The following is a 25767-nucleotide window of genomic DNA, read 5'->3' on the forward strand; positions in this document are numbered from 1 at the left end:
ATACTAGAGTGGGTTACCATTGCCTTCTCCAATGCATGCATGCATGCTAAGTCGCTTCAGTCATGTCTGACTCTGTGCGACCCCATGAACAGCAGCCCACAAGGCTCCTCTGTCCACAGGATTCTCTAGGCAGGGAGAGTGGAGTGGGTTGCCATTTCCTTCTGATACCATCCACAGAAAGACTGAAAACTTAGACAACTCCGCTGTGAAGATTTGGAGATGCAAGCCCTAGGAAAGACTAGCATTCCTGTGTTAGGAGTGGTGTTCTGAATGATGCGGTTGTCTGAATGATTAAGATGTGGGTCTAGAACAGAACTGCCAAAAAACTAAATAAGCTGATTCTTCTAGAATACGTATGTAGCTCACCATTCTGCTTTGAAGGACACTTCAATTGTTTTAAGCAGCCATAAGTCTCTCTGTTAAGATAGATTTTCCAAACAAAATATGTTCCCTGAGGTACAACTGTGTTTTAAGGGAGAAAAAATAGTCGGTGGCCAAATATATTTTGAAGTGTTTTTGTAAAGTGTTTTTATTGAAGGATTCTGCAGACACTTTTAAAGGTTAATGTTCATTATGAAGCTCTAAGTAAAACTCGAATGTGTAGAATTTCCAAAAGTATTGAACTACAGTCCTTTGAGATTTATTTTTCAAAGTATACCACCACAAATAGTATTCATAGAATAAAAGTTTTATAAATGCTTGCTTAAGGAAATATCTATACACTCCATTGTAAGTGAATAGCTTTCCTGGGATATTTGCCTTAGCACTGCCATCTTGTCACCACAGTCATTCAAACAACAGCAAAATGTGCATAAAATTACTAGGGGACCATTTGAGAAGATTCATAAATTCAAAGTTTAGGTTGAGTTGGAAGAACCTTAATGAAGTTAGAAGTTGTAGAGTCATTCTCTGTGCATGTGTGTGTTTACACCCTGTATCTCCATGAAGTTTACCAAAAGGAATCCTCTTAACTTAAATAATATACAAAGAGATAGGTACACAGAGATGGGAACTTAATTTACTGAGAAACCTTTACTAAACATATAGAGCTAAAACAAAACATAATGTTTAAAATATTTTTAGCATTTTTGCCTATACTTATGATGGATTTTAACTTCACTTAAAAACATTAGATATCTTCTTTTAACAAATTTATTTGCTATTATTTTTCAGGATTTACCCTGAATTCACTTAATTTTAAAATTTAGTGTTAATTTTGCCCATTTTAATTTATGAAGAAAGGTAAAATGATAAGGGATTAGTACATGATTAAGAGAATTAATTCTCATAAATAACCTCTATTGACATGATTTGTTCATTGTCCATTTAAGTTGCAGCAACTATTGATAAAATGTAAATAAGTCACAGATAAGTATTCCCTCTGGGTTCCTAAACTTGCCGTTTTACCTGTAGCTCTCAATAATTACTGGTTGCTTCACTCTCTAGTACATAGGAGCACTTGTAAAAAGCAAGATTATGCATTGCCTATTAAAGTCATTGCCAGCATCTCAGAAACTGAAGTAAATGCTTTCACAAGTAGCATTTCCAATGAATAATGCTGAAATCAGACTTTTTTTTTTCCCCCATTGAAAGTGCCTCAAGTAGTTGGCTCCTTTCCCATCGGCTACTTTGTAACTGTGAATATGACAACATGACGGTGATTCACAGATGCCAAAATATGACGAGCAGAGCAAATCTGTGTTCCAGATACGATAAGGTGAGAAAGACGGAACTCTCGGCCCCAGGTGATTTCCACAAAGACACCGACATACAGTGGGCCTCACTATCTCCCCCATGCAGCCGCCAACTTTAATAACCAGAGAGGGAGAGAAACGCATCTAAAAATGCAAATGGATGAAAAAATAAAACTGGGTTGCATAGTAACATCTTAAGCAGATTTGAGAGATGTATGTTTGGGAAGCCTAAGCTTCAGCCCTGGAAAACGCTTTTTGTGTATTCAACACATTTGGGGTTAGAACTGAGAAAAATACATCAAAATTATGAGTGGCTTAAAAAAAAAATCCCTTCTTCAATCCACCAACCTTCTAAACAATGTGATATTAAGCAAAGTTTTTTTCTGGTTTTTACCACAATATTTAGAAGCTTATTATAAGTGTGCATCTGCTCCGTATATTAGGAGCTGTTGTTACATCATTGGAAAAGAAAAACAAACAAAAAAAAAACCCAGCAAGTTGCATCTTTGAAAGACCAGGTACGTATATGATCATACATACCACTTCTCAGTTTTTCACTGCAGTATTCAAGAAAAATAGAAGCACTGTTTTTACTTGTTGCGCATTTGTGTACAATTTTATTCATATATTCTGATTCCTACCAAGTCTGATTGCAAATTAACCCATGTAAGTGCATAAATGGTCAGAATTTATATGTAAAATCGATGTTTCTCCCTGTCAAATCCAAGCTATGCTTTCATTACACATAATATAGATGAATATTGAAGTAGTTTTACCAGAATGATGAGAAAATTAGAGATATTTTATGCTAAACTGCACCTAAATAAACAGTTCAAAATCTAATTTGTAAATAAGAAAAGGCAATGTGTCTTTTAATTCATCACACTGACATTATTTGGCTATATCTGTATATGTTACACAGCGGTAGTGTTTTTGAAAATTACATAGTACAGGAAAAATATAATTTTAGTGTAGATGTTTTCCTAATTGGTTTTCAAGAAATGTTCCATGTCAATTTTAATGTCAAGATATAAATACATCGAGAAGTTATTTAGAGATGGCGAGCTCTCTGAGACGAGGAGCCTTATTTGTTTACCATAGTATTCTAAGCACTTAGCAATGTGCCAAACATATAGTATATGTTTAGTAAGTATTTGTGGAACTATTTAATGAATACATAGAGAAGTGAAGTCAATTAAATAAATGAGGCCTGATCAAAATATTTCACAAAATAGCCAAACTTAGCAATTACTGTAAAATAAAACTATTTCATGCCTAACTCTATACATTAAAAATTGGATTTTTTAGCAAGGAATTACTCAATATTTCTTCATGATTTTTTTCTTTTTTTACTGGTGCCATGTAGTGGAATAAAGGACCATTTACTGCCTAGGAACCATACTTTCAAAAGGAGTTTCAAAAATACTTGAATTCTAAAATATCATGCTGCTTACTCACAGCAAGTCTATGAAAGAAGGCTTGTTGAGCACTAGATTGCACCTCTTCTTCTCAGCCAATCTGACATTCAGGATAGACACAAGGGCTACAGTAAGATGTTCAGTTAAACATTCACCCACACAGGCTTCACACGTTCTAACAGCATGCTTATTATTGGGTGCTTACTATAATCTAAGCACACATCAGCTTCTCTACATGTATAACCTCACTGAAGTCAGTGTTAGTGTTATCCCCATTATACAGACAAGAATATATAGGCTCAGGCAGGTTAGGAACTTATCCAACGTCATCTACTGAGGAAGTCTTGGCATAGGGCATAAAACAGACAGACAGAAAAAATACCTAATTTCTCAGATAGAGAGAAGAATCATTATAAAGGATATTAGGAGTCAGGAGAAGAAATTTAGAGAGACTAAAAGGATATGCCCAAAAATATAAAAAATGGGAGCACTCAATAGTTTTAATCTGAAACACAAACAAATTTGTAAAAGCTACTAGATTAACCTATACAGGGGAGACTCAGGTTCAATCCCTGGGTCAGGAAGATCCCCTGGGGAAGGGAATGGCAAACCATTCTAGTATTTTTTTTTTCTTTCTTTCTTTCCAGCATACTTGCCTTGAGAATTCCACGGACAGAGGAGCCTGGCAGGATACAATTCATGGGGTCAGAAAGAATCGGACACGACTGAGCAACTAACACTTATCTATATAGATTATAGTGAAAAGACCAAGACATTCAAGGTAACATTTGAATATAAAATGGAACCAGGTCAGTACTAAGCTCCAAGAGGTTTTTTTTCTTTTTCTTAATTTGAAGTATTGGTTGTTACGATGATCTACACCATCTCATAAGATATGGACTTTTACCATTAATAGAATAGATTTTATAATTTAATATAGCAAAGGCCTATCATTAATATATAAAACTATTAATATTTAACATCCCAAAATAAGTTATTATGCCAAAATGGCCCAGAGGAAAAAAGAAAGAAAGTCCAACTGTGGAATGAAATCTGTGTCCAAACTAACTCTTAAGGAGAGCTTCTCATTTGACTGGATTTGTAACATAACTACTTTGCAACTAAATAGATAGAGTTCTCTCTCTTCTTTCTGTGTTTATTTTTCTCTTTCCCTCCATCCCTCTGTCTTTTCTTTCAACTCCTATTACTTCCTTTACTCATAAAAGCAAATGTACCTTAGAGGAATCTACAAAGAATGCCTGAAATATTTAAAACTTTGTGCACTACTTAATATTAAAAACTGCTCCTAAGGGAAACGCCTATTAAATGCCACCTTCGGCTACTACTATGTTATAAAACTTAGTATTAAAATCCTCACCATCAGTAAAGGCCTAGAGGGGGTGATGAGTATACCATGTAAGGGAAATAATCAGGTAAACATACTGGAACTAGACAAAAAAGATCATAATGACCCGGATAACCACAATGGTGTGATCATGCGCCTAGAGACAGACATCCTGGAGTGTGAAGCCAAGTGGGTATTAGGAAGCATCACTACGAAAAAGCTAGTGAATGTGATGGAATTCCACCTGAGGTATTTCAAATCCTAAAAGATAATGTTGTTAAAGTGCTGCCCTCAGTATGCAAACAAATTTGGAAAACTCCGCAGTGGCCAGAGGACCAAAAAAGGTCAGTTTTCATTCCAATACCAAAGAAAGGCAATGTCAAAGAATGTTCAAACTACCACAAAATTACACTCGTTTCACATGCTAGCAAGGTAATGCTCAAAATTTTTAAAGCTAGGCTTCAACAGTATGTGAATCGAGAACTTTCAGATGTTCAGGCTGGATTTATAAAAGGCAGAGGAACCAGAGATCAAATTGCCAACATCCATTGGATCATCCAAAAACCAAGAGATTCCAGAAGAACATCTACTTCTGCTTCATTGACTATACCAAAGCCTTTGACTGTGTGGATCATAACAAACTGGGGAAAATTCTTCAAGAGATGCAAATACCAGACCACCTTACCTGCCTCCTGAGGAACCTGTATGCAGGTCAGGAAGCAAAAATTAGAAACAGACATGTTATAACAGACTGGTTCCAAATTGGGAAAGGAGTATGTCAAGGCTGCATATTGTCACTCTGCTTATTTAACTTATATGTAGAGTATATCATGTGAAATGCCAGGCTGGATGAAGAACAAGCTGGAATCAAGATTGCTGGGAGAAAATCAATAACCTCAGATATGCAGATGACACCACCCTTATGACAGAAAGTGAAGAGGAACTAAAGAGCCTCTTGATTAAGGTAAAAGAGGAGAGTGAAAAAGCTAGTTTAAAACTCAACATTCAAAAACAAAGATCATGTCATCCATTCCCATCACTTCATGGCAAATAGATGGGGAAACAATGGAAACAGTGACAGACTTTATTATCCTGGGCTCCAAAATCACTGCAGATGGTGACTGCAGCCATGAAATTAAAAGAAACTTGCTCCTTGGAAGAAAAGCTATGACAAACTTAGACAGCATATTAAAAAGCAGAGACATTACTTTTTTTGACAAAGGTCCATCTAGTCAAATCTACGGTTTTTCCAGTAATCATGTATGAATGTGAGAGTTGGACTATAAAGAAGGCTGAAAGCCAAAGAATTGATGCTTCCTAAATGTGGTGTTGGAGAAGACTCTTAAAAGTACCTTGGACTGCAAGGAGATCAAGCCAGTCAATCTTAAAGGAAATCATCCCTGAATATTCATTGGAAGGACTGAAGCTGAAACTCCAATACTTTGGCCACCTGATGCAAAGAGCCGACTCCTGAGGAAAGAACCTGATTCTGGGACAGACTGATGGCAGGAGAAGAAGAAGATGAGATGGTTGGATGGCATCACTGAGTCAATGGACCTGAGTTTGAGCACACTCCAGGAGATGGTGAAGGGCAGGAAAACCTGTATGCTGCAGTCCACAGGGTCACAAAAAGTAGGACATGACTGATCGACAACATACTGGAATTGGATTAGAGGATCCTTACTTGCCAATTTAAGAATTTTCTACTTTTATCAAACAGTAGGAAACCACCGAAGGTTCTGGAGCAGGATGACACGGCCAGTGTTACGTTCTTGAAAAGAAAAGTCAGACGGTGTTTGGATTCTTCAGGAAAGGGGAAAAAACAAAACAAAACAAAAAAAACCTAGGAGCTGCGAAGTTATTTAGGATGTTGTTCACAAAATGGTACATGTGTCTATCATTACTGATCAAAATTAGAACTTAAGATGTTTATGTTGTTTTGCAAATTAATCATTCAAAAATCATGACTAACAACCCAGACTCTGATGTTAGGCGTTAATTATGCTTCATATGTCATATGACTATATGAATTAAACAAGATGTCTTAAGGAGTAATAATGTTGAAGCATATTTAGAACAAAAATATGCCTTAAAGGTTAAGAGAAAGAGAGAAAGGGAGAGAGAGGCTGTCAGAATCCTGTGAAAACTTGCCTACTGCACTGAAAAATTACCCTCTAGTGAATTTCCTTCAGGCTGCATTTTCAGAAATTATATTCTAGTAGTGGTCAATTTTTCAACCCAAAGGGAGATATTTTTCTCCATAAATTTGATTCCCAGTCAATACTTTTTTATACATAATATGATCTAGGTATTTCACAGTTAAAAACATCCAAGGTTAAAATGTCTCATAAATACACAGTATTGTTAAACATCGGCCATGTAAGGAGAGTGCTAGCGTCCCACTGTTGACACTAAGTGTGTTACTAGCCTACTTGCCGCTCTTTCTTCTCAGACAATTTCAATAAATAAACAGTGACACTCACTATGTACATCTCCCACTGTCAGAAGCTGCCATTCTTACCCCTATCCAAACAGGAGATGTGCTAGTTATTTCTGTAACGGATGGACATAACTTTTTATGTGCAAAAACATGCTGTCATTACAGTGACGTTAGTTCCACAAATAGTCAATGAAGACAATGACATATATGATTAAGCTTAGATGGTAAAGAATCTGCCGACAGTGACGGAGCCCCGGGTTCAACCTCTGGGTTGGGAAGATTCCCTGGAGAATGGAATGGCAACCCACTCCAGTATTCTTGCCTGAAGAATTCCATGGGCAGAGGAACCTGGCGAGGCACAGTCCATGGGGTTCCAAGGATTCAGACACAACTGAGCAACTCACACTTCATTTGAAATATGTGTTGATTGCTTGTGATTATAGCCTCAAGGTTTAATAGACCTGTACACTCTTTTCTCCCCCTACATGACAGTTCATAAAGCTCCAGCTAGATTCTGGCACAGTGCTCTGCAGCCTCAGGGTGCGTGGAAATTACCTGAAAAAATGAGACAACCCAATTTGCAACAGTGGTCCAGGTTCATCTCCTTCCTCCAGCTCATTCAAGCTCAGGGCAGACCTCCTTTTGACTGACTTCGTCACTGCTCCTCTGCTCCAGGAGACTTCATGCCCAATGCTTCATTTTTATCCAAAAAAAATTTTTTTTTATTCACAACTTAGTACAAAACATTTAACTTGCTGGTACTGCGTTGAAAGCAAACTTTTGCTCACTACTGAATTCTTTCTTTTCCCCTATGGACCAAGTCTTCCTTATCACAATCTACCAGCTTCTGGAATCACTAGAAATGTCTAGAAACTTTGACTTGCTTATGACTCTGCTGCTTCTAACATGACCTAATTCGAGAGCATCATTTTTTGAGTTCTCCTTCTGCAGTTTCTCTTTTGCATCTTCTCTCTCTCTCTTTTTTTCTTAATTTTTCCATTTTAACAGTGGAATTCTTTATCCCAAACATCTGTAAGAGCCTTCCAGCTATTTTCTTGGACTTTGGTCTCTCCTCGCCAATCCACCCTTTGCTGCCACAACATTAATCCTCAGAGACAACAATTTTTCAAGCATCCCCTGCTCAGAAATGTAACATAACTGCTTTGTACCTGCTTAGTCATCACAGACATCCATAAAGGGTCTTACCTGAGAGAAGGGACCTATGTGACTCTATGGGGCTAAATGTCCTACAAACTATTATTTATATTTATGATTAACATTTATTTGGAGTCAAAAGAGACAAATAGTATTAGTGGGTATTCTCTAATCAATCTGTTGATTGTTTTGGTTAAAAGTATGTTCCCAGTTAAAATTTCTTCCACTTAGATCCATCTAATACATTATGCCTCTTGGAAATGATCATCAGAGATGGAAAATCCTCCACTTTTATTTTCATGGAGGGACAAATATTTGGGTGAATGGTAGAAAAATTCTTATCCATTTTCTCTCTCTTGAGCTGGATTAGTTTTAACATGGGATCTAAATATTGATTTGCTTGTAATCTCAATGAATTATTTTCAACTAATACGGAAAGCAACCTGAAACTAATACAACATCACGATTCACATTAATAAAAGAGAAGAAAATGTTATTATTTTGAATTTTTTCAAGGAACTTTTGCTTTGTGATATCACACATCATGTAGTCGCTGGAAAACTCACTGTTCAACAGTGGATGAAGAAGGTGAATCATGTTTTAGCATTGCTTTGGTTTGCTGTTTTGAGCTCAAGAACACCCTAAAAGGAGACTGAAGAAGCCTGCAGGTACCCCTGAGCACACACTGAGTAGTGAAGCTTTACGGGGGTGCATACAACTAGGTGATTCTCTGGAATGCAGTAGAAGGGGCTGCATACGTCTCAGGGCTTTGAACATTAATGGCTACTGCCAATGTATTATTTCAATATGTATCCAATTCTGTATTCGCCATGGTCTGGGGATGTGATATTGTTTACCTTGGGAAGAAAAGATAGTTTTCTACCCATTAGAACAAGAAATCTTCTCTTCCTAACAACTACTGTGCCATTCTGGAAAGTCAACTTTGCCTTGCTTCACTCATTGTTGTTCATGGAACCAGCTCTGAAAGCACAAAGTTTAAAACTAAATGGAGGAAAATCAGATTTGTATTCACTTAGTTTTCCAAGAAACACTCTCAGGATATATAAGTTCACAGTAAAGGTGAAGGAAGAAAAGAAAAAGAAAATCTTGCCATAAAGTATGTTGTTTAAATATTTGGCTAACAGTGTTGTAAATACTTTGCACTTCAACTCATGATACAAAGCAAAATAGACTAAAATATTTTAATCAGAAAATAAATTGTTCCAGAAAATTGTTTCCAAATTACATGAAAAAAGTAGTTTCTCTTTTTTGATAACTGGTCTATCAAACTCAGGATGAAGTTGCTCACAATTCAACATCCTTTTTCCATTAAATTAGAGTAGCATGGTTTTCCAGGAAACAATGAAATCATTTTTTACTTTTTAAACTCTAAAAACAGAGGATGTCACTAAACTAAAATTTATTTACAAAGAAAAGGACACGAACTCTCTAGTGTTAAACACATCTGATAAGTGAGTTAATGAAAGACAAAGTACCACAGCCTAATATAATTATGTCTCATTTGTCCTTGTGTTCAAAGCTCCAAAAACAAGATTTAGCACAGAAGTAGAAAAGATGCTAATTAATGACCTTTTGTGATTACCATGTGCCAGACACCTTATATACCCCGGCTAATTTGTTCCTCAAAACAATTCCTGGTGGGAGTTACTGACCTCATTATGTGTGTGTATGCTCAGTCGTATCTGACTCTGCAATCCATGGACTGAGCCTGCCAGGCTCCTCTGTCTATGGATTTCCTGGGCAAGAATACTGGAGTGGGCTGCCCTTTCCTCCGCCAGGGGATCATTCAGACCCAGGGACTGAACCCATGTGTTCTGCATTGGCAGGTGGGTTCTTTACCACTGTGCCACCTGGGACGCCCTCATTGCACAGATACACTAACCGAAGCACAAAGACGTTGAGTGATTTGTCCAAAGTCTCAGAAATTTTAAGTCTGGAAACAGGGTTTGAACCCAGGCAGCATTTGACTTGAGACCTACTGTCTATCCCCACACCATATTTCCATACTCAGGAAAGAGTGAATATGTAAATCAGAGATTACGTTCATGTCATTTTTATTGAAATGTTAATATAAACTTGTTTTCTCTGTATACAAGGAAACAGTTGATTCATTAGCAGAGCAGTAATTAAAATGGGCCAGTAAGTCAACAATGGAAATTCTAAAGGCATCCTAACCATTGGCTAACTACATGAATCAAAAACCAGGAAACCATGCTACATTCCTAGCCCCACCAGAGAGCCACCAGCTTGTTCTTTCTCCTTTATCCCAGTCTCTAAGAAGAGCAACAACTTAAAAATACTCTCACTGGATTCTTGGGAGACTTTTGAGACATGTTCCTACCACTTCTTCTCCCAGTCCCAATCCACTTACCTGCCAAGTCTTCAGTTCTACCTGTTTAACAGTTGTCAGCATGTCATCCCTGCCTTGATTTCAATTCAGGCCCCTGGCATCACGCTTCTTATTACCCACGCGGACTCTTAACTGGTATTCTCTTCCCCATTCTGGCTCCCTGCTCCGACATTGCCATCACCAGAGATGATCATCCCAAATTACAAATCTGACTATGGCCCACCCTGACTCTCAAATGGAATCTTGATACACCCCATTTTCACAGAACAAGATCAAAACTATGTATCAAGATACACAATGCCAAGTGCCATCTGCTCCAGCTCACGCCTTTTCAGATTTCTCAGCTTCCTCTCTTCTTTTTGATAGTTTGGAAAAGGAAAATGTATACCCCATGAATCATCTTTTTTATACGCCTAGGATTTTGGCCACCCAGCTCCTCCATCTAGCTCCCACTTGCTTTCCGCAGCACATCTCCGGACAGAAGCTTCCTCTACTTTTTCTATCCCACGATCTTTGTGCCGCTCCTAGGCTGGTATTAGGTGCCATATATCCCCAGGACAGGCAGGATAGGCTTTGACACAGGGCTTATTGCTTCATTTACTTGTCTCTTCTCTCCACTTACTGGAAGGGATGTGACCAATCATCATTGTTTTCCCCAGGGCTTGCTACTGTGCCTGATATGTAGTAAGTGTTCAGTAATCACTTCTGCTTAAAAAAAAAAAAGCTAACATTATAAATGTTAAATGAACACTGCTTTACTTTACCTTTGCTACACTTTACAAAAGAGAAGATAAACCTGCATACTGCAGAGCCAGCCATATTTTTATTACCTAAGTGACTCTAGTCATCACATCATGGCAAATAGATGGGAAACAATGGGAAAAGTGGGAGACTTTATTTTGGGGGGCTCCAAAATCACTGCAGATGATGACTGCAGCCATTAAATTAAAAGACGTTTGCTCCTTAGAAGAAAAGCTATGACCAACCTAGACAGCATATTAAAAAGCAGAGACATTACTTTACCAACGAAGGTCTGTCTAGTCAAAGCTATGGTTTTTCCAGTAGTCATGTATGGATGTGAGAGTTGGACTATAAAGAAAGCTGAGCCCCAAAGAATTGATGCTTTTGAACTGTGGTGTTGGAGAAGACTCTTGAGAGTCCCTTGGACTGCAAGGAGATTCAACCAGTTCACCCTACAGGAAATCTGTCCTGAATATTCATTGGAAGGACTGATGCTGAAGCTGAAACTCCAATACTTTGGCCACCTGATGCGAAGAACTGACTCATTGGAAAAGACTCTGATGCTGGGAAAGATTGAAGGTGGGAGGCAAAGGGGACAACAGAGGATGAGATGGTTGGATGGCATCACCAACTCGATGGACATGAGTTTGAATAAGCTCCAGGAGTTGGTGATGAACAGGAAAGCCTGGGGAGAGGGCAATGACACCCACCTCCAGTACTCTTGCCTGGAAAATCCCATGGACGGAGGAGCCTGGTGGGCTGCAGTCCATGGGATCGCTAAGAGTTAGACACAACTGAGTGACTTCACTTTCACTTTTCACTTTCATGCATTGGAGAAGGAAATGGCAACCCACTCCATTGTTCTTGCCTGGAGAATCCCAGGGATGGCAGAGCCTGGTGGGCTGCCGTCTATGGGTTCGCGCAGAGTCAGACACGACTGAAGTGACTTAGCAGCAGCAGCAGCAGCAGCAGGGAAGCCTGGCGTGCTGCAGTCCATGGGGTCTCAAAGAGTCGGACATGACTGAGTGACTGAACTGAAGTGACTCTAACTTTGAATTCTCAAAGAGGTGTCAATAATAACTATTTTTTAAAATTCAGGCTATAAGTTTAATATTGAATAAATTAAACAATTTACTTTTAAACAATCAGATCAGATCAGTCGCTCAGTCGTGTCCAACTCTTTGATATAGCTCAACTGTAATGAGCTGAAAAGAATCAAATAGAGTCTCATTTCTAAATTCAAATGAAACTGTTGGAATTGCTGATTTTTTTTAATGCTGTACCCTCTGCTCCCTTAACAACATTCTGAAAGAATTTTTTCATCAATTCATCTCAAAGGAAAAAAGGTTGTCATAGTTTTAAAATGTTTGATACAGCATTTATAAATATGTTTTAAAACGTGGCTGCCATTGTTAAAGGAGTTGAAATTTCCCCCAAATCCTCAAAATCAGTGCAGTGTTTTGATCACTGGTTCTAGAGTTAGCCTTTTCTGGGTAATTTTAGCTCCGTGACTTCCTTACTGCTCAGCTTGGGGGAAGATTCCTTAACCTTGCTCAGAGCCATTTTTTTTTCCAGCTATAAAGTAGGGTCAACCATAATCTCTACCTCATAGGTTGATATTGGTACAAGATAAAGCATGAGTAGAACTAGATGCACTGCTAGTCATAGTAAGGCTCTATAAGCAATTCCATTTGTTGGTTTGTTATCACTTTTATTATAAGCTTATTATATATTTAAAATTGACACTCTGAGAACACATTCTCCCGAGTTTCACCTGTTTCATAGACCACAAGTGGCTGGCAGTACTCCAGGGCTGCCGCATGATCAGCTATGTCTTCAGAGGCATAGGAGTATCTAGGGCATCTGGCTCTTCACACCCAGCTGGGCTATCTCATATCCTGGTCTCCAAATATCCAAAGTCAGTATGAAACTGGGGATTCATGGAGAAGACAGAGCTGACATTGAATAAACTGTACTTTATGATTTCACAGGCTCACAAGTCACTTGTCTTCCTGAAGAAGGTAAACTCTGGATTTAACAATAATGGCTTTTGCCTCAATTACTCTATCAAGACTTCTCGAGATGAGATCTGTACTTAACACCAGTGTAGGAGCACATGGCTAGCACTGTCTTCACAAAGAATGAGCTGATTTCTTTGGGGGATAAGGATATGCAAGTAGTCTGGATAATGGCCAAAACAGGCTAACAATGAGGATGGCAAGCTAGGTACACTGCAATTATGATCACACGTGGCCCCTGATTCCCAATAACAGGTATCAGAGCCAAAGGCAAGGACTGAAAGAAAACCAGCAAGACGGAAGGTGTTTTGTTATTTTGTTACTCTTGGTACTTACCCTTTTGTCCAAATCACAGTCCTCCTCCTATTAGACTATTTGTGTAACTAATGGCACCCCACTCCAGTACTCTTGCCTGGAAAATCCCATGGACGGAAGGGCCTGGTGGGCTGCAGTCCACGGGGTCGCAAGAGTCAGACACGACTGAGCAACTTCACATTCACTTTTCACTTTCATGCATTGGAGAAGGAAATGGCAACCCACTCCAGTGTTCTTGCCTGGAGAATCCCAGGGACGGGGGAGCCTGGTGGGCTGCCATCTATGGGGTCGCACAGAATCGGACACGACTGAAGCGACTTAGCAGTAGCAGCAGTAACTATTTTATCAACACTTAATTGAGAATTCCACAGAGCCAGGTTTCACGCCACATGCTGCTATGTGAGGACTGACGGAGTTTGTCTGAGGAAGATGAGCCAATCAATTACTAACAAAGTGTCCACACTCAAAGCCGACTTAAAATATAATGCTAAATTCAGATATGGCTTGGATATTAGCCATCAAGCAAGGTACATAATCATGCCAATTGGAAAGCCACAATAGATAAAGCTATTTCAATAATAGAAGATTGTCATAATTTATATTTCATATTTAAATAAGAAGAATAAGAGTTAAAAGTAATGTCTGGAGTAACCACTTGTCTGCAGTATTTAATCAGAGTAGGAGAAACAATCTCTTGAATAGATGTGCAAGTGACTGCCTCTCCAAGGTGCCATTCAAGATATTCAAAGGGATAGGATCAGGTTAAGTATGGAATAACAGAAGCAAGATAGAAATGCACTTGGAGGTAACTCATTTTATATACATGCAGCTGAGAAGCATGTATATAAAAAACCAGGTGCATCAAAAACCCACTGTCATTGTTTCCTTTTTTTTTTTTTTTGGTAGCATCGATTGACTAAATGTCTCTAGAGAAGAAATGAGAGGAGTAAAATCTGTGAAAAGAATGTAACAAGGTCTATAAAATCCCTCCAGACTAACTGGGTTTATAATCTAAATTAGATTAACAAGGTCTATACTTGATGGAGGTTTCAATTAGGCAAGATCAATTATAACAACTGCACAGTCTCCACAACTTAAGAGGGGCAAAACCGTATTATACCTAAGTTACATGTAACTATAATTAATTTACCTTTCATGGCAAGACTCTCAGAGACAGTAAAATCTGACAACAGTATTTTGGCATCTTAAGATTTCACAGATGCTATTTTTATGAATGTACTTGAGTTCCTAATAGACACTTATCCATATAAAAATATAGAGCTAAATTGTAAGTAATTTTTTTTCAATTCAAGACAGCTAGATAAAGGAACTGGCCAATTGTTTTGCTTGCTTAATCATCTTTTTTTATGCTTTGTGAAAGGAATTCATGGGAATTATATCCCTTTCAAAGGCAGAAAATTGTTTCACTTTATTCCTTATTTCTCTATAAATCATAACCTCTAAAAACAGAGGTTTCTCCCATACTTAGAAAAACCTAAAGAATATGTTCAGTCATACGTGAATCTTTTAAAAAAAAATTGATCCTGTATATACAATTGCATTTCAAGGAGCTATTCAAGATTTATACCAATTTTCTAGAAAGGTCCCATCTCCTAAAAATAAAGAAGGAAGGAAGCAAGGGAGAGAGATAAGGGGAAGGAATTAAAAATAAAGAAAAATAAGAAAACTATGAAAGTTAATATATTAAAGCAGAATTTTAATTACTATGTCTTCTATAGGAGAAACTGGCAAATAGATTAGCTGAAGAACAGGTAATTCATAGAAAAGATTTCTATTTTATTGAGCTAAATCAATCTTTGCCACCCATGAACTGTGGTCTACCAGGCTCTTCTGTCCATGGGATTCTCCAGGCAAGAATACTGGTGTGGGTAGCTGTTCCCTTCTCCAGGGCTCTCCCCAACCCAGAGATGGAACCCAGGTCTCCTGCACTGCAGGCAGATTCTTTACCAGCTGAGCTACTCCAAAAGCCCATGTATATATCAGCTAAAGTTTTACATAATGTAGTACTTGGGATGTTGGATTTCTATCCTTAATATTTAAGAGCACAGTTTACAGTTCTTCCTGCCCATTCAAATCTCAAATATGACATTTAAAAAGGGGTAAATATACAGAAAGAAGCTTATGTTCTCTTAAAGCAAAAACTAAAAAAAAAAACTATTCACTGAATATTGCTTTGAATTCTGTGAACATATATAGAATATTATGTCTCTTTTGACAGTGAGATTATAGAATTCAATGATTCTCAAGCCACTCTAAACATACAATTTAAATACTTAATAATATGGACTCATTTATTTCACACTGTAATGACTGTGACCCAGAATAAAATATATAATGTACATTGCAACCTAACGCATACACATCCCATAAAAGTTTTATGAAACAATATATACCCTTGCCAAGTGTGAAGTATAATATTTTTAATTCTACATTTTCTATTTTAGTCCAAAGCTATTCATTTTTATAAAAGTGTTTTTAAAAAATGAAAAAAATCTTTTACAACTCCATTAAAGATATGTGAACTCAGTGGGGTCTAAGGTCCATTTATAAAGGCTATGTGTTCTCTTTGTAAATGGAAAACTCTGGAAAAGCCACATTTAAGATTCAGAAGATGAATTAAAGGCTGATTCCAAATGCAACCTTCAGGCACTGTGCAACAGAGAAATCTTGATTATAAATGAAACAGGAATTTTAAAGAGCTTTAAAAGAATCTGATAAGCATTTCTGTAGCATTTACTATGTGATGAGCACTGTACTAAGTGCTCTGTGGATCCTGTTTATCTTAATTCTTCTGCCAATTCTTCATGAGATCTCAACTCAGGGGTAGAGAATCTGAGGTATAGAGTGTTTAATGTCCAAAGAGCTGTCTGTTTATCAATGGAGGCTAAGTTTGCAAATAGAGTATTAACAACAAGAGATGCTGAGTGATGTGTACTGAGGACGCGGTTGCAAAGAACATTTTGATAGTGCTTAGGAAATCTAGACACTTTCCAGAACAGAAATATAGGGAGGAGCCTGGTGGGCTGCCATCTATGGGGTCACACAGAGTCGGACATGACTGAAGCGACTTAGCAGCAGCAGCAGTATCATTCTGGGGCTTACCAGGTGATAGGAGGGATAAAGAACCCTATTGTCAATTCAGGGGATGTTAAGAGACACGGGTTTAATCCCTGGGACAGGAAGATTCCCCTGGAGGCGGGCATAGCAACCCACTCCAGTATTCTTGCCTGCAGAATCCCACAGACAGAGAAGCCTGACGGGCTATAATCCATGGGGCCGCAAAGAGTCAGACACGACTAAAGTGATTTAGCATACATGCACAGTATCGCTCTAGATTAATCTGGGATAAAGCAGGGACTCACGGAGTCAGGTATGTGACATTAGTCTTATTACTAAGGAAATATGGTGTCAACAACAATGGCAGTAAGAATGATTAATGTCTCCCACTGGTTTCAAAGGTTGGCCTAGAGGTCAGAAGATTTGTAGATAAAACAGTAAAGTATTGGGGTGAAAATAGACACATAGGTCAATAGAACAGAACAAGAGACCAGAAATAAATGCACACATACATGATCAATTAATTTATAACAAAGGAGCCAAGAATATACAATGAGGAGAGGACAGATTCTTCAATAACGGGAACTGAGGTAACTGGACAGCCACATGCAAAAGAATTAATAAGGACCACTATACATACACACAAGTTAACTCAAAACGGACCTGAGACTTGAATTTACCAAAGAACTCCAAGAAGAAGACATAGGAAGTAACCTTTTTGACATTGGTCTTGGTGATTTCTTTTTAATCTAGCATAAAAAGCAAAACAAGTACAAGTTCAAACTAAAATGCTTCTGCACAGCAAAGGAACAAGATGAAAAGGCAATCTACTGAATAAGAGAAATTATTTTCAAATCACGTATCTGAGAAGGAGTTAATATCCAAAATAGACAACGAACTTACACATCTCAGTGGAGGGAAAAAAAATCCAAATAAAAAATAGGCAGAAGAACTGAAAGACATTTTTCCAAAGACAACATACAGATGGTCAACAGGCACAGGAAGAGTTGCTCAGCATCACTGTCAGATAAATGTAAATCAAGACTATAATGAGGTATCATCTCATACCTCTTAGAACAGTTAATACTAAATAGACAAAAGAGCGCTGGTGAGAATGTTCAGAAAAGGAAACCCTTGTGAACTATTAGTGGGAATGTGAACTAGTGTAGTCACTATGGAAATCAGTATAGCAGTTCCTCAAGAAAATAAAAGGCAAAGAATTTTTGTAACTAAGTATTGTAACAGATTGTTAAGTTACCTAGACATGTTGTGGTGATCACTTTACAATGTATACCAATATCTAATCATGTTGTACACCCCAAACTAATATATTATATGTCAGTTCAGTTCAGTCGCTCAGTCGTGTCCGAATCTTTGTGACCCCATGAATCGCAGCACGCCAGGCCTCCCTGTCCATCACCAACTCCCGGAGTTCACTCAGACTCACGTCCATCGAGTCAGTGATGCCATCCAGCCATCTCATCCTCTGTCGTCCCCTTCTCCTCCTGCCCCCAATTGGAACACATGCTACTCTATGCCCTTTGGCACATTTTTACCTCTAATTCTTCACTGTAAAGGGGTATAATACAAATTAATTTATCATTGAGGATTGTCATGAGAATATGTAAAGCATCCAGTAAGTAACTTTGTATGCAGGAAAACCATTACAAATGGTTTACAATCTTTTTTTATTTTATTCTCATTCTTGTCAATTCTATAATTTGTGTTTTTTCCTTCTCCCCAAGCCTGAAATTAAATTGTGAAATGAAGCTAAATCTGTAGGGAGAAGGTTAAGTGGCCCAGCTTTAACGTAAAAGATGGGAAGAGACTGGATCAAGTGTTCATACTCTGCAATGACTAACCTGAATTTCTCAGTTGAGAAGATTTACATTTTTTGATTTCACATCAAGTGGTTGTGTCCATCTGCTTCTGAGCATGTTATTAAATATGCTTGACAAAAAAGAAGGTAAGGACGATGTGAATGCCACTTTCCAAGGAGAGGGGGAAAAGGACTAAAATGATCTACTTAAATCTCTCAGGTTAACAGTGTTTTATGATGTAAAGCTTCAGCTTCTCTCTTAAAAGAAAAAAGATTAACAATATACTCCTTAGGGTATATTTCCCAGAGAAACCTAAGAGCTTGGTATTGATGTCAGGAAGGGTGTAGTCAACTTTGTATTTAGTAAATAATTTTGATTTCTTGCCTATTTTGACAGTCCTTCAAAAGTTTTATCCTTTGATTAGAGCCATATAAGTGAAAATGCAAGAGAAAGAAGAAAACATTGGGGGAAAAATTACTTCATTTTATTTCTTTGCCAGTGAACTGAAGATATGATTAAGAAATATGCCTACATCCCTCCCTAAGCAGAAAAGTGACAGTAAAACAAATAACTAAGGGAAAAAAATCAATAACTTTGAAAATATAATTAAATATTTTGTAAGCAATAATCATGAAATGAAAGTCAAGTGACATTTTTGGAAAATCATTTGCAACAAGTATGCTAACTGGGTTAATAATATCTTCTATATACAAATTCTGAGAGATAAAAATGTTAACACCAAAACAAAACTGGACAAGGAACAAGAGTAGACAAAAAGCAAAGAGATAAAAGGCTAAGAGTTTAACTTCATTCCACTTCCAATAAATTAAAAAGTGAACAAGCAAGTTAACATTATCACCAACATGACTTTTTTTTTCAGTTTTCTTTGTTTTTTTAATTGCCTATAAGTCTGAAGTAAGTATACAGAGACATACATGTCCATATATTACTATGGATGTTCTGAAACTGGAAAAAAAAAATCTCTGTAAAAGCTATTACTTGTAAATGGGAATTGTAGGCAGATTTAATACCAAAATCACTAAGATTGAGTGTAGGTCATGTGGACAAGAAAATTAGAGGCATGTGTCACTGATTTCCATCCACACCTCCTGTTTGTACTAACATTGCTTTCTGCTGCAAGAGATCATGCATGGTGAAAATTTCCAACTCAGTAAGTACCAAAGGATGAGAGAGAAAATATGATCTATTCATTCCAAACTAGAGGTCCTAAAATCAAGGTATCCTTAGCTTAGATATGTTCACCCAACTTGCAGCTCCTGCAAAAGCTTCTAACTTCCTCTCCTATTTTGTTCAAAGAGCCAAGGATGAAGGTTTGGAAGGCTACTTATGTAGAAAGAGAGAGAATCCTATTTTTCCACAGAAAACATTAAGAAATCTTTTATCCTTAAGTACAGACTATAACTGATGGACCTAACAATGGCTTGAAAACCAGGCTTACTTCTGAACCACAAAGGGCTTTTTTTAAGGGAAATCCTTTAATGGTAGCTTCTTTGTCCTATATTGGTCTCCCTCTAAGATTTTACCAAGTAAAATGAATTTTAAAAATTCAGAGATAACATGATCAAACTTGATATTATAAGGAAAAACAACAAAATTATCAAAGCTATTAACCAGTTGGCAAATTATTAAAAAAAAAAAAAAAACTTCAGGAAATGAATCTATTCTACAGTTATGTTGACCAATGTGTCTTTGCTGGTCTGGCGATTTCCCAGACTTCCCACTGAAATCCTTGCCTCTCAGGAAGTCACTCTATTCCAGGCAAACCATGACAGTTGGTTACCTTATGACTTGAATCTTAATATAGATTTAGAAAATGATAACCTACCTTGAGACATGAGAGGCTTAATGTTGTTTAGTCACTTGAGTCATGTCCCACTCTTCGCAACCCCAAGGACGGCAGCACACCAGGCTTCCTTCTCCTTCACTATTTCCTGGAGATAACTCACTCATGTCATGTCGATGATGCCATCCAACCACCTCATCCTCTGTCGCCCTTTCTCCTCCTGCCGTCAATCATCCCCAGCATCAAGGTCTTTTCCAGTGAGTCCCCTCTTTGCCTCAGGTGGCCAGAATATTGCAGACCAGGTTTACCAAGCTTTACTATTTACCAAATAGTATATGATGAAGTGCTTCTAGAAGGGTAAATGGAAATTCTTTATTTGAAGATCATGGCATCTGGTCCCATCACTTCATGGGAAATAGATGGGGAAACAGTGAAAACAGTGTCAGACTTTATTTTTGAGGGCTCAAAATCACTGCAGATGGTGACTGCAGCCATGAAATTAAAAGACGCTTACTCCTTGGAAGAAAAGTTATGACCAGCCTAGATAGCATATTGAAAAGCAGAGATATTACTTTGCTAACAAAGGTCCGTCTAGTCAAGGCTATGGTTTTTCCAGTGGTCGTGTATGGATGTGAGAGTTGGACTGTGAAGAAAGCTGAGTGCCGAAGAATTGATGCTTTTGAACTATGGTGTTGGAGAAGATTCTTGAGAGTCCCTTGGACTGCAAGGAGATCCAACCAGTCCATTCTGAAGGAGATCAGCCCTGGGATTTCTTTGGAAGGAATGATGCTAAAGCGGAAACTCCAGTACTTTGGCCACCTCATGCGAAGAGTTGACTCATTGGAAAAGACTCTGATGCTGGGAGGGATTGGGGGCAGGAGGAGAAGGGGACGCCAGAGGATGAGATGGCTGGATGGCATCACTGACTCGATGGATGTGAGTCTGAGTGAACTCCAGGAGTTGGTGATGGACAGGGAGGCCTGGCGTGCTGCGATTCTTGGGGTCGCAAAGAGTCGGACATGACTGAACGACTGAACTGAACTGAATACCAAGGCAGACGGGGTTCTTGATTAACGGTTGTCTCATTTAACCAATATGTTCACCAGGTCTCTGAGGGAAAGAAGACATTCAATACGCATCTCCCTCTAAAATGAGGGGAAAAAACCAAAAACTTGAGCTAGAGCATTCCATCTCTTATGGGATTTATTCAGAATCCAACTCTCAACCCAAATAATTCTGGACCTGGAATACTGTTCAAGAATATCTCTATGGTCTTTTTTTTTCTTCAATATATTTATTTAATAATGTATTGAGACATGTAAATGCATTAAGAGCTAACTGGCACATAAAACATAATAGAGCCCATGGCTATTCCTTATCAAGTATTGTGGTACTTTACCAGCATTTCCAGGATCTTTAAAAACTATAAAATATTTCTTGGCATACTAAACCATACAGGGACAAAATCTCCTCCCCACTTGGAGTTCTAGGAAGGGAGTTACTGTAGACTTATATTGTGTGACATCAATATCATTTGATTTGAATATTTCTGGATCAATTAAATTTCTTAGTTTATGTATTAAAACATCTGATGTGACTCTACTGATTGAATATATTAAACTAGTTAAAATAGCTCTATGTAAAAGTATATGTAAATTATAAATATGGGGAAATCCACAAACTTTAAACTACTAAGAAGTATGAAGTAAGGACAGATTTTTAATTAAATTTAAGTGGGACAACTTTGTCAAATGGAAAGACGTTCTTGTCAAAATTGTAAAAGTTCAACTTTTTATCCAGATATTTTAGTAACATTCAAATGCACAGATATTTGGATTCACCATGTAGACAAAACATCCTACTGATTACTTGAATTGATTAAATTTATTCATCACGTTCAGATGACAACACTATGTGGGCAGACTGATTTTCAACAGTTTGTCTAATGACAATCTTGAAAATGAAAAAACTTTTCTGGAATAGATTTTTCTCAAAAGGCGATGCTTCCATCTTCTTGCTTCCACCTTCTTGGGAATCTTCAGATGCTGAAAGTGACCTTCTTTTTTATGTTGTTTAACTGAAAGAAATGATTAAGAGGCTGATACACAACAGTCTTCCCTGGCTATCTATCTACAGATTTGAGCAGATTTTGGCATGATTTGTTTTTGAAACAAAGAGTAGTAAGATTAAGATTATGGATTATAGTTTTTTTTTAACTATTCAACGACAATTTCCTGATTGTTGAGCACAGATGTGAAAGGGCACTGTTTACTGTCACTCCCTTATATTTATCCCTAATTTTGACATTAATATTTCCAGACTGGACTGCACTGTGACACTAGTATTAAATGAGAATTTTAGTATTTAGAAGAAAATTCTAGAATCTCATATTAACAAAAGCATGAAAGATGGCCAGAAGATAACATTCCATGGTGAAGAAGATCAAGAACCAGGATTGGAGACAAAGGATATTATCATTGCTTTAGATCAAAAGGACCATGTTTTTACTTAAGGAGGAGAATACCATCTCATGTGCATTAACTTGCAGCTGGCTGATGTTTTGTGTGGCTTCTAAAAGGCAGTTTACCTTTGACGACCAAACCATAGTCATCATTTCTCATCCAGGTCAGATTGTCAAGCATAAATACATCAAGGGTGTGCTAAATGAAGGCATGCCGATTTATCATAGACTATATGAAAAGGGCTGCCTAATCACTGAATTGAGGTTAAACTTTCCCAAGAATGGCTTTCTCCCCTGATAAACTCTCTGTGCTAGAAAAACTCCTGAGAAGGAAGTAAAAGAGATTGATGAAACGGACCAAGTAAAACTAGTGGACTTTGATTCAGATCAGGAAAAACAGTGTCATTCAATGGAGAAGCATATGAGGATGATGATCATTCTTGAGGTGGTGTCAGTGTCAGACTTCTTACCAGGACCAGGAGTGAAACTCACTGCTGGCATTTTATTTTTAATAGTAACAGAATGAAGGACTATAATCATCATACTTTCACTACTTGCTATTATTTTAATATTCATATATAGCAGTGTTTTAAAAGTTAAATGAAGAGTATACTTGCATATAAAAGTTTAAAAATACCTCAAAATATTGGATATTTCAAAATACTCAATGGTTTGGCCTTAAATGCAAAAAAATAATGTAGAATATTCTACCAACATTATTAACATTATGTTCTCATACTTCTCAGCATAAGATGTGGTTCCACCTCAAAATAGGGGAAAATATCTTAAATATTCATTGGAAGGACTACTGCTGAAGCTCCAATACTTTGGCTGCCTGATGCAAAGAGCCAATTCATTGGAAAACACCCTGATGCTGAGAAAAAGACAGAAGGTAGAAGGAGAAGAGGGCGGCAGAGGATGAGATGGTTAGACAGCATCACTGACTCAATGGACATGAATTTGAACAAACTCCAGGATAAAATGGAGGACAAAGGAGCCTGGCCTGCTGCAGTCAATTCATAGGGTTACAAAGAGACAGACATGACTTAGCAACTGAACAATATAACAACATCATAAAATACACAAAACTTCAAGATATTATTTATCATTTTAATTGTATTATAAATATCCTTTTGTTATGAAGACAGAGTAACTTTCTTCCAAAAAACACTGAGTTGCATCAAAATGTTTTTTACACAAGAACTGTACATTTTAGAACTAGGTAAATGGAGGAGATTATGAATTCGTCATTTGCTCCACTTCCACTGGTACCACTCCGCTCCCTCTCTTTCTAATTCCACTGTTGTTCATTTATAGAAATCACTATTTATTATGAGTGCTTGTGATATTAGGAAGCCCCCTCCTTGTTTTGATTGCACATATTTTGGAAGCAAGTCATGCCTTCACTTGAATCCAGCTTCTTTATACATTGTTTTATAGTTGGATCGAATTGTTATTTAAACCCCAGGTTGGATCAGCAACATAATCTGCTGGGAAACACCATACTGGGAGAACAAAGCATTAATATTTATTGAAAAATTTGTAGACAGTGGCCTCAGTTATATATCTTTGACTATTTCTGAGGTCCAAAATATGTTTTACTGAGGAGAAAACAAGAACTCTGAGATGAGAGATATTTAGGAACTTGTTCAAAGACACAGTGTCAGGGTTGATATGCAAACCGTGATCTATCTGGATTTCAACAGTCTTTATTATTTTCATTGTATCTCACTAATCTTCATTCTAGGAAGTCCAAGTAGCAAACTGAAATGACAAAAGTTTCTTAATCCTTTAGACTGAGATGGAAGATATTTGAAATTCTTGTCCAATGTGAATGCTTCATGACCCTATTGAACTACAGATTACCATGATTCCCACCCTTGGCCTTTTGCTAATAACTAATGTGACTTTGAACAATTCATTTCATCCTTTTCAAACTTAGTTACACATACATAAAATTTAAAGAAAACTCTTCAAACATGAGACTATCATTACATCTGTGATATATTATTTTATCCTTATTCTAATTCCAAAGTAGAATTTAGTGAAAATGTTAATTGCATTACTTTTCATATTTTTCTCTCTTTGGGTACAAAGGGTTATAATTGTTGCCATTTATTGTTTGAGTGTCCTGTTATTTGATTCAAAATAACATAAAATTTTAAGTTACTCAAATAAATGTCAAATTGACTATGTATATTTAATATTGAGAGTTACATATCCACAAATGATGAAGATCAAGACTCCTGAAACAGTCTCGAATAACTGCCAGAGTGGAATTCAGAGTTTTATAAAGCCACAATCTTCATGTAATGTGCCCACCCTAAACAATGAATAGCTAATTTATAAAATCGATATGTGCTAAGCCCACAAATTAAATCACATTACTCATCGTGCACGTTAATTGTCATTACCCATACCTCTCTATTAGAAGCAAACAGAAAATGCTACTGGTCATGGCTAGTACACTCAGGACACAATAACAGTTGAGATTTACCAAAAAAATAAATAAGTAAATTCCAATGTTTTCCATTACTAATTTTTCTGTGCAATTATCATTTGTGTTTTGAATTTAAATTTTCAGATTATATGGAAGTCTCTGAAGCAAAATTTCATAAAAGTTTATATGACTTCTCCTTATGTAGTTACTTATTGTAACAATTTGGTAAATCAAACAGAAAGAACATACAGGTAGATGGAAGTTATTTGGCTGGGTGGAGGACTTACTATTCAACATATTATTATATTCAATTATTCTACTCAGTATATTATTAAAAACAGAAACATTTTTCACAGAATTAGAACAAATAATTTCATAATTTGTATGGAGATACAAAAAACTTTGAATAGTCAAAGCAATCTTGAGAAAGAAGAATGGAACTGGAGGAATCAACCTGCCTGACTTCAGACTATACTATAAAGTTAGTCATCAAGACAGTATGGTACTGGCAAAAAGACAGAAATGTAGATCAATGGAACAAAACAGAAAGTCCAGAGATAAATCCATGCACCTATGGACACCTTATCTTTGACAAATGAGGCAAAAATATACAATGGAGAAAAGATAATCTCTTTAACAAGTGGTGCTGGGAAAACTGGTCAACCTG

General features: G+C 37.2%; 1 pseudogene; it reads left to right on the forward strand.

The window, feature by feature from the left end:
• Positions 1-1651: 1651 nt before the first annotated feature.
• The window catches only part of LOC106700638 (dnaJ homolog subfamily A member 1-like), a 125460-nt pseudogene continuing 101344 nt past the window's right edge, over positions 1652-25767 (forward strand).

Source organism: Bos mutus, chromosome 27, assembly GCF_027580195.1.
Source record: "Bos mutus isolate GX-2022 chromosome 27, NWIPB_WYAK_1.1, whole genome shotgun sequence".
NCBI classification, from domain to species: domain Eukaryota; kingdom Metazoa; phylum Chordata; class Mammalia; order Artiodactyla; family Bovidae; genus Bos; species Bos mutus.